This window comes from Acyrthosiphon pisum, chromosome A2 (assembly GCF_005508785.2).
Source record: "Acyrthosiphon pisum isolate AL4f chromosome A2, pea_aphid_22Mar2018_4r6ur, whole genome shotgun sequence".
NCBI lineage: Eukaryota > Metazoa > Arthropoda > Insecta > Hemiptera > Aphididae > Acyrthosiphon > Acyrthosiphon pisum.
This window is the reverse complement of record NC_042495.1, coordinates 105,686,624-105,696,198: the sequence shown is the minus strand read 5'-3', so window position 1 is coordinate 105,696,198 and position 9,575 is coordinate 105,686,624. Positions and strand designations below refer to the sequence as shown.

At 28.5% G+C, this 9,575-nt stretch overlaps 1 long non-coding RNA gene across 1 annotated transcript; it reads left to right on the top strand.

Moving 5' to 3' along the window:
* Positions 1-974: 974 nt before the first annotated feature.
* Positions 975-8,860, top strand: LOC103309210. The gene is made up of 5 exons (XR_003839441.1): positions 975-1,337; positions 2,225-2,349; positions 2,563-2,697; positions 2,767-3,052; positions 3,360-8,860. It is a non-coding gene; the product is annotated as an uncharacterized LOC103309210 (long non-coding RNA).
* The last annotated feature ends 715 nt before the right edge of the window (positions 8,861-9,575 follow it).

The window sequence follows — 9,575 nt, the reverse complement described above, 5'->3', positions numbered from 1 at the left end:
CTCCAAAAAAATTTGTATTTACTATGGATTTTTTGCTTATTGTATTACTGTACTGAATAACACCTAAAATAAATTAAAAGTTTGGTTTTCGTATCTTCCATGATTGCAGAATTATACACTAGCCTTTGATATTACCAAGTATAATTAATGATATAAAGGTGGTTTAAATTAATTTATATATAACCTATTTACGTAAACTCTTATTTTGAATTTTCAATCCTTAGCTATAAAAGATGAACATTTTATAAATTTATAACTACAAAAAAGTATTAAATTTTGTTAAAATTCGAACTTCAAATACTTATAAAAAAAACAAACGGGAGTATTATAAGGTTTTTTAATATTTTTCAAATGTCGTTGTAACAATATAGTAGGAGCCTTGAATTACATTTTCAAGCTTTTTTACCCAACAAATAATAAAGTTTTATTGACATTCATAGAAAAAAATACTAATAAAATTAGAAACTGAAAATGTTCCCAAACCAAATCAAAATATTTTGAAAATTATATCGTGTATAGAAAATGCAAATATAAGCAACCAATGAAAATGTTATGTATATACATGTATGTTCATTTGTTTTAGAATTACACCAAAAACCAAAACCAATTTTGTGGAAAACCTTTTAAACTTATTTAAACTCAAGCCTGTGTAAAAACCGGCCGGTCGTAGGTAGACCGCATTCGACAACAGCCTGTAGAACGCGTTTTCCGGTAGACCGCATACTATATGACAGCCATAAAATCTGACTAAATGGTATTTTTTGTTTCTTTTATTTATACCAGTCAAATGGTTCAAAATACTGTAGTAGGAAAAAATAAAAGATCGAAGAGTGGGATGGTGGATATTTTAGGTGAGACGTGTATATTATCATATTAAATACGGTGTGATAGACCGACTTGTATAATATGTGTGTGTATATGCACGTGTCTGAGAGTCGTGTAAAATTATATTGTTTAAGAGTCTCCACATAAGATCGTCCTACTACTGTGTTATACCTATCTGCCTAGTGATGTTTAAATTATCTACGCTTATTATACAAATATACAAGCACTTACCTTAACCGCTACATATTTTTGTTGTACATTCAACCATGGCAATTGACAATAAATGAATCGCGTATATCTAACAGGTAGTGTATATTATAATTATTACTAAAACAGCAATACGTCAAAACATAAATATAATCTTGTTAACTAAAACAATTTAGGACAGTGGAACTGCGTGAAACGGTGAACATTACAAGAATCAGCGAGCAATATAGTTTAAGAATACCAATTGCAGGAAATTTTTTTAAATCTCAATACAAAATATGTGGATTTTGTTTATAAAAGACTGAGTATTTAAATTTTTGTCAGTAAACATTTCTGTTGATAATAATAAAGCCTATCATTTTTTATATTAATTTGTTATTCATTCTATAAGAATCTTGGTATTATATTATTTTTACTAAGCAATAAATCATAGCCCAATGTAACAAATATATTGAAATTGTGTATAAAAGGCTGGGTATTAAAATTTTTCAGGGTTGATAATATACGCATAAAAAATAATATAAAACGTATAAAACTAAATAACGACTAAGACATACTAAATTTCCTTAAATTTAGAATACAATTAAAAATAATAGAAATTTCTTTTTTTGTAATTTTAAGTTATGACAAAAAAATATATTTTTATTATTATAACAAATTATTTAACTATCACAAATGTATTTTTTGTTATTATAAAATAATAATTATTAATATTGATGTAGTTTATTAAGACAGAATAAATATGAACTAAGTATAATACGTGTTTTATACTGTATTATATGTTCCAACCCTGTGGTCCAGTGATACATAAACTGACTGTGCATACAGACATAGGTAACATAACTATTATTCTTAGAAATTCAAAATAATAATTAGCTCTAACTTGGTCAATTTTCAGGAAATTTTAATATTTTTTTTTGAACTTTTAAAAAATATTATCAATTAAACTTTGCCTAAAAAATATTTCATACTTATAACTGTAAAAAAAACCGCATTTAAATATATCGATTTTCCATAGAGACACTAAGGGTGTACGGGACTTTTGGGACATACTACCTATATATAATAAAATAAGATGAATAAAGTGAACCATGTAGTTTCTCAAATAATAACGTCATAAATACAATGTAATTCATAAATAGATACCTGTCTCACTTAACATTGTATTAATATATGCATTTTAATATCATAGGTGTCATACCCAACGGATGTGGAGGTGGAAATGGGTAATGAACTCACGCCCACAGAAGCACAAGAACAACCAAAATTAAAATGGGTGGTTAAAGAAAAAACTTATTACACAGTCATAATGCACAGGTAATGCATAAATGATATCTACATTGTCAAGTGTCAACTAATTATTATATGATATAAACATCATAAACACAGTATATAAGGAGGTTGTAAATGTGTAGTACCTATATTTATTTGTATATAAATGTACACAGTATGTAAGGTGTAATAGTACACGGATGATATATTAAATCCATAGTATAAAATATTAAAATATGTTCAAATTGATAATTCTAGATGTCTCAAGCAAATCAGAAATTATTACCAACCAATTTACACATTGGTTGGTAATGAACATAATATATGAAGATAATATAGAATCGGGAGACACAATCTGTGATTACATTGGGTCTTGTCCACCCCACGGGTCAGGTAAAATAAAAAAAAAATATTTATAAATTGTAATGTTATAATGTAATAGTTATATTATTTTGGTTATAGGTTTTCACAGATACATGTTCCTGGTGTACCAAGTACCAACAACCTGCAGGGACATTGGTAAAAGTTATTTTTATAGGTCATATTTAGGTATGACATGCCATTGGATTGATCCAAAAACTCTTGAGAGAGGATCTTGTTTGTTGGCCATTAAATGAATGCAGGGTAGTCATACGTATGATGTATTAGCCAAAGCAATGGAAACTGTATATTATTTAGAGTTTAATATCAGTGACAAAGTGATATATACAACTACTGATAATGGTTCAAATGTTGTCAAAAGTTTCAAGTAATTATTTTTCAATAATTTCTAATATTATATTATTTTTATAAACTATGTTATTTATATTCAATTATTGAATTATGGTTTTACTAAACAAATTTGTACCTACAAGTTTTAAATTGTTATACATATTTTAAAATAACTGGCCAAAGTTTTGATGCTGAAGAATTGCTCAGTTTATTTATTATCAATAAAACTATAGTTAATATAAGTTATAATAAATTATTATTTATTATAACTTATATTATACCTATATATTGACCTACTATTAGTATATTTAGTATTTGATAATAAATATGTAAATTGTTTTCAGAATGTTTGGCCAGTCATCGGAGAATCAACCTATTTATAACCCAAAAGAAAAAGAATTTATTAATACATTGATAGAAAAAAATGAAGATGAGAAAAATGACAATGTTGATATTGAAGAGGAAGGCATTGACTTTTCTAAAATACCAATTTATGAAGTTTTGAATAAAGATTGGGAAGATAATATGCTTTATAATTCGCCCAAACACCACCGTTGCGCTTCACACACTCTAAATTTAATTGCAACATCAGTAAGCAACATTAAAATATATTTTATTGGATAATAATTATTTTTACTTTTAAAGCTTTTTAAGTAAAATAAATAACTGATGTACATAAGGTAGGCAATATTGATTTTTCAAAACAAACATCTGTTAATACTTAGTATAAAGAATACTTGATTTATTTGTATTTTTTTTGGATTGTTGGTCGACTTATTATTTTAATTAACTGTTGCGGTTTCAAGACATTGAAAAAGCTTTAAGATGCTATAGCAATACAAATGTAACCAACAAATTTTCACTGGCAGCCTATAAAAAACAAAGTAGACCAACGTTTTCAAAATGTCAAGCTATTTGGAACAAGCAGAACCATTCCAGTCAAATGGCTGACATAATTAAAACAAATTCGGATGTTTATTTAAAAACTCCAAATGACACTCGTTGGAATTCTTGGTTTGATTCTACTAAATTCCTTATTACTCATTTTAAAATAAGTCCTTCTATATTTTATAAAGTATATGACAGCCTTACAGTTAATCGTTTTTCAAAAGCGGACATAGATTTTTCAGATGTGTATATTTTATTGGTAATGGAACCACTATGCGTGTGTCTTGATATATTGCAAAGGGATATGTAAAGGGATGTATTTTTGTTTTTTATTGCCATCCATCTCATCACTTATACAAAAATATAACCATATTTCTTAAAAATAAATTAATGTTTTATGATTTTTTAGTTATTTTGCTTAAAAATAGTGTCAAAAAACGTTTTGAACAATTTTTGATTGATACATTTTTATTATCTGCTGCACTTTCTCATCCTTATTTTAAACAATCGGGTTTGGGAATGTTTGAACGACAAAATATCTCAGAATCTGAATTATCAGAGTGATGATGATACAAATAATTTTTCGATTGGTCCAAAAACAAATCAAAATCAACTTTTCTTTTAGAACAGGAATTATCCAATGTTTTAACCATAAATTATATTCCTTGATTGAAACACCAACAATTCGAAAAGTGTTTACAAAGTTCAATACACCACTGCCAAGTGGTGCTGCTGTAGAATGTGTCTTTATTATTGGCAGTGCTGTGTTGACTAAAAAAAGGGTAGAAATGAGTGATAAAAACTTTGAGAACATATTAATGTTAAAATGTAACAAACATATATAATATGTAATTATTATTTATATGACATATTTATCTGAAAATATATATATTGGCAGAAAAATTACCTAATAGTTTTTATGGAAATAAGTTATAACTTGTTGACCGTAGGAATGAAAAAATGTTCGTAGTGACACAGATTCGAATTGTAGATTTTTCAAACATTAATTTACATGGCAACAATATATTATATGGGTGCGATCATTATTTATAAAATTTTCTTTTTTTGTTATACTGATTATTAATCAGTATTCTTAATCAGTGATTAAGAATACAAAACTAAAAGTTTTTTTATTCTTTAAAGAAAATCTATAATTTGTAAATTCGGGAAACAATACTAGAATTACGTATGCCCAAAGAAAATTAGAATATACAAATTCTAATTATTTTTGCTGTTTTGAAGGGTTATGTGGAGTTGCGGTGCACTATGAGTCGTGAGATATTTTCATAAAAACCCGGTCGAAATATTATAATATAAAGATAAACCAAAATTTGAATTTTTTTTTCTTTGTGAAATAGAAACGATAAAATCAAATCATACACACACACATGGGCTACGCATATCTATGAATGCTTAATATAAACTGTACCTACAGTATTTATAATGATGCTTAGTTGAACAAATCCTTTAATAATACCTATGTTATACGGCGGTTGATTGTTACAACTGATGCGCAATATTAGTCATAATTTATAGTCATATTATATAATCATTATTCATAATCCATTTCTGAAAATGTCCTGAATTAAGAAGCAGAGTTTGAATCTTCGTTCCAGGCTATTTAGTTCTTACAGTCCTTCTGGATCTAACAGCAGGTAAGTCTTCATAACGATTGACAATCTATTTAATAGAAGTTTACATAGGCGTGTCGACAGGTCATGGCAGCTGTTATGCACAGGCATGACCTGCGAAATTTGATCCAATTTAGGTATATTATAAATTGCGGTGCATAATATAAACATTTCTATCTAAGTTTCTGATTTTGTACTAAGCTATTGGTTTTATACAGTATATAATAGTATAGTTATACTCTCCGGTGGTATGGAAACTGCTATCTGTGCTATACGTGTGAATACTCCAGTGAGTTATAAATCATAGTCAGCAGATGGCGTGGCCAGTTTGCTTACGCTCTTTTCACAATAATAATATTATATCGATGCGATGTTCCAGTATTACGATCATAATAATAATATTATAAGACAGTATTGATACAGACCTGTTAAAACGGTATTCCTTAATTTATGGATATAATACCTAATTAATGGCTTATACATACACAAAAAAGTGCCTTTTTTCTCATTTTTATTTTACAATAATAAAACATCAATAATAATTTATACTATCGTTCAATTAGAACACATCGACGGAATAATATTATATTATTTAACGATCGAATTGTTTGGTTATAAATTAATATCACAGGTGGCTTATCGTTGAAATGTCGGGGGTGATGTGCAAAATGTTTTTTCGGGACCTATTTAGTGGGTGTTAGGTGTTACTTTAGGGTCAGTCCGAAGCTGTCCGATTTTAAGACTATACCTATTGATGAATCTGATAGTTAGATGAATACATTATAAGTACCTACGAATCCGATAATTAGTTTTTGCAAAAGGCCCCGAAGCCCCCGAACCGCATTCAGGCTGGACTTCAATAACTATAGAGTATATTATACCAGTGGTCACCAATCAATATTTTTAAGGACCGCGTTAGGAATATGGAAATTGTTTGAAGGCGAAAAAAATTGTCTGATGTCGGTAAAATCCGATGAATAAAAATGATAAACACTGTAAGGTATAATATTATCAGTTTTATTTTTTTATTTATCTGCAGTTTTCGCTGTAATTATTATCTCTACAACACAAATTTATATAATATGTATGCACATGTAATATAAGTGAAAACAATTGATCGGTGACTCATCTGCGTAGAATAATATGTTCAGATATACGTATAATTACGATGAAATATACCATCACCAGTAACAAATTTAACTGTTGTTCGTCGCACCTTCCTCGGTGTATATACATTTTACTCTATGCGTGGTATGTATGGTATGCGATTTGTGTACATATAGGTACATTACCATGATTGTGGGCTTAAAATATGAGAGTTAAGTATTGAATTCTATAATAATATAGAAATACTTGTACAACCAAAAATGTATATAATTGGTATCATATATATTCCATCACCAGCTGTAGAAATTATTACATTGATCAATTGTAGATATCTAAATCAAATAAAACTCGTTGTGTTAACAGTATATAATAACAAAATTGTCTTAATAAGGTCATACGTTTTTGTATAAAATATATTTCATAAACTATCGTCAATAAGATAGAATATTAACTTATGATATCCAAGAAAAGTCTCATACTTAGAAAAGTCCCATACTATTAAAAGGCTACAACAATATTAATGTAAAACTATGTACAACAGCCTGTGTCGACAAAATAATAGTCTATTAAGTTACTATTATTATTACCAACGTCATTAGAATTTTTTTTATGTACTACAGTAATAATTACTTTAATACCTATTGCTTTGATTTTCTGTAGTAGGTAACCTACCTTTGAATATTATCAAAATAACGGTAAATATTGTATAGAATAATTAATATATCTTATAAGCCCTAAAATATTTTTAGTAAAGCCTACGAGGAACAACAATTATTACAATGCATAATTTATTTCTTTTAACGAAAAGTCTTGAGGGGTCCCTCGCTACTTACGGCTATTATTTAAGGGGTAACATTTAGGCAATTTCTAATTTAATTTTAGCCGCCCGGGATCTATTTGTTAGTTTTAAATGATTATTAGTGTGAGTGAAATTCATTACAGGTACCACTCTTTTTCGCGCACGGACATGTCAATAACTCTATAACAGTATAAAATTATCTACATATACACATTTTACGACAACTTATTATTGTTTTGACAAATTTGAAGTTAGTTAACGATTTTGATTCTGCAACAAATATTTGAATTGATTTGGCTGGATAGTTATATAAATATGTTATAACAATGTTTGAAAAAAATTCAAAGCAGAAAATTACTAATTAGTTACTATAATATAGTACGGTATTTTGCCATAATAGTAAAAAGACAATAAAGACAATTTGGTTTATTCGATTTTAAGTAGGTATGAATAATCCTTAGAATTTTTTTAGAGCACCATATTGTGACTCATCGTTATTCAATTTACAATAACAACACACCGTTAACACGCCCGTCCATAGGTGACCTATTCAAAGCTGCAGCGTGGCCTACTCCTCAAATAGCCGGCTTTTATTTACGGACGATTCCTTCATAATATAATACATACGTATTATAATGTTGATAACTATTGAGAACGAAATATTATGTACAAGTACGATACCGTCAGTGTTTGGTAAGTAACAAATTGGACGTATTACAATAATAATATTATGACCGTCGTGTATTAAATATATCTTTTCAATTAGGCATACTTAGGTGACCTTTTCAAAGCTGCAGTGACCTGCTAGCTGCTCCTCTAATAGTCAATTTTATTCACGAACCATTTATTCATAACATTCATGTAGAACGATGTTGATAATAGGTATTATATTAAGTACAAAATATTGTGTTCATTACAATGTTATTTCCGTCGGTGTTTTATAAGTAACAAATTTGACGTATTATAATATATGACCATCGTATATCTTTTCCTTTACACGATTTCCCGTAAGATAATCTTCTTATCCACTGATCAGTGGCGTAGCTGTATTATGGGAAAGGGCCCGGGGCAGTTAAATAAACTAGGCCCCTGACTAATATTGTCTTTATGGAAATTCAAAATATACATTTACGCAATATTGAGGGGCTTCCTGAGTTATGCCCCTCCTCTGTGAGCTCTGGGGTCTCAGGGCATCGCACAACTTTGCACTATGATATCTACACTACTGATATACGCGTATCATATCACCGTGTTCGTCGTTCTTGAATTTTTGGGGGAAAGACCCGTAAAACGACACACAGGTGAAAAATTGTGGGAATAAATTAATCCCACTCACTATTTTTCAATGTAAATGCGAATGAAAAAATAAATTTTTAAATTGATGAATTGATATTCACAGCATTATTAATAATAATTTCAAATATAGATACAACTTATGATTAAATAACATAATATCAAGTTAACTATTGTATAAGTTCAATAAATAAAATGGAACTTGATCAAGTATTAAAGAATCGATATATTTAATGAAAATTAAAAAACCAAACTATATGTATTATGTGGAAATAAAACATTGGAAATAAAATTCGGTTTATTTTTAAATAATATCTTAGATTAATATTTTTAAACATAAATAATATATCGTTTTGTACTACGATTTACATAGTAAATTCTGTAAAAACAAAATGAAAAAGAGTTCTGTTTATCCTATGTTATATTAGAGGGTTGTAGCTCCTCAAAAAACTCCACTTCTTGACATAATAATTAATCATTGAATTGAGTAGGTACCTATAATTATTATAATATAATATTATAATTACTTAATTCAAACTATTTGTCAATCTATCGAAGTAGGTAATTCAGGACATTTTTTCCTTTGGATTTGTATTCCAATTTCCAATAACAGTCGTTCTTACGATCCGCCACGAGTCGAGTCGTGGTAGGTAATACAACATAAATCATAAACTATTGTTTGCCAAATGGGCCCGAAAAAAACCAACAACGCAACGTAACTTACACGCTTGCAAGCAGTGGACACATGATGCTGTGTTTCCTCGGCGTACTAGTTTGAAAAGTCCGTCATCAGACATTATAATATTATTATTATCTATACCTACACTACAGTGACCAAGGTC